General features: G+C 34.9%; 1 pseudogene; it reads right to left on the bottom strand.

Annotated features, from left to right (window-relative positions):
* Positions 1-176: 176 nt before the first annotated feature.
* On the bottom strand, positions 177-1,106 carry LOC109378672 (olfactory receptor 5K4-like; annotated as a pseudogene).
* Positions 1,107-1,436: the final 330 nt, after the last annotated feature.

The following is a 1,436-nucleotide window of genomic DNA, read 5'->3' as shown; positions in this document are numbered from 1 at the left end:
CCTGATTTACTTGGTAATTGTAGAATTTGAATTAAGATTGCCAGAGGATTTTGAAATTCTATTCATACATCTTTTAACAAGCATAGCACACAATCTAATGATTTATAGATTAACCTTTTACATAAATAATAGTTTCCCTTTTCTAGTCCCTTATCTATGAAACCATTTTAATAAATTCAAATCAGCTTACCAGAGGATGAAGTTTGTTTAAGAATATTATAATTCCTCACATTTTTTTAAAAGCATTTATCACCTCCTTATTTCTCAGGTTATAAATAAAAGCGTTTAATAAAGGAATTACTATTGTATAAAAAAATTGACACTGTTATATTCTTATCTCCTTCTTCAAATGATCGAATATACATGAGAAGACAAATATAGAATATTGCAAGAGATAGAATGTGGGATGCACAGGTAGAAAATGCTTTACCTCTCCCCTCTTTGGATTTCATTTTGAAACAGTAAATAGGATGCAAATATAAGAGATCAAGACAGTAGTAATGGTGAGGATTTGAATTGGCATTGAAAAAAATATGTATCATTAGTTCATTGATATAAGGATTGGTACAGGAGATTCTATAGAATGGAAGAATATCACAAAAAAAGTGGTCAATTTGATTCGACCTGCAGAAAGTTAATCTTAATGAATGCATGACACATGCAAGCCCTACATGGATCATGGAATGCAGGTTACTAGCTGTGAAGGACCCTATAATCACCTGAATGCAGAATTTATTTGACATCATGGTGTGGTACTGCAGTGGGCTACCTATAGCCACATAACGATCATAAGCCATTGCTGCCAGGAGAAAGCAATCTGCGGTTTCAGCAAGGCAGAGAAAATAAAACTGTGTCATGCATTCATTGAGAGAAAATTTTCTGTCCTCAGAAAATCAGTTCTGTAACATCTTGTGGGTAATGGCACAGGAACAACAGTAATCCATCATAGCCAGGTTACCCAGAAAGATGTACATTGGTGTGTGAAGACGACATTCCATAAAAATCAATGCCACCAGGCCAAGATTCCCCACCATGGTGATCAGATAGATGGCAAAGAACACCAAAAACAGAAGGATCTTCAGCATTGGATGATCTGTGAATCCCATNGGTCACCATAAATCCAGCAACCACCTGACACTGTACCATGCTATCATAATATTATCAACTATATTCCCTTGCTGTATGTTACATCCCCATGACTTATTTGTTTTACACCTGAAAATTTGGACCTCTTATTCCCCTTCACCTTTTTCCTCCCTTTTAAAATTTTTAACTACAGTTGACATTTAATATTTTATATTAGTTTCAGGTGTACAGCATACTGGTAAGACACCTATATAGTTTAAGAAGTGATCCCCCTGACTAGTCTAGTACCCACCTAGCACTATACAGTTATTACCATATTATTGACTATATTCCCTATGCTTTACTCTACA

Source organism: Hipposideros armiger, unplaced genomic scaffold, assembly GCF_001890085.2.
Source record: "Hipposideros armiger isolate ML-2016 unplaced genomic scaffold, ASM189008v1 scaffold_2461, whole genome shotgun sequence".
In the NCBI taxonomy this organism is placed as follows: Eukaryota; Metazoa; Chordata; class Mammalia; order Chiroptera; family Hipposideridae; genus Hipposideros; species Hipposideros armiger.
The sequence above is the reverse complement of the archived record's forward strand: the minus strand, read 5'-3'. Positions and strand labels throughout refer to the sequence as shown.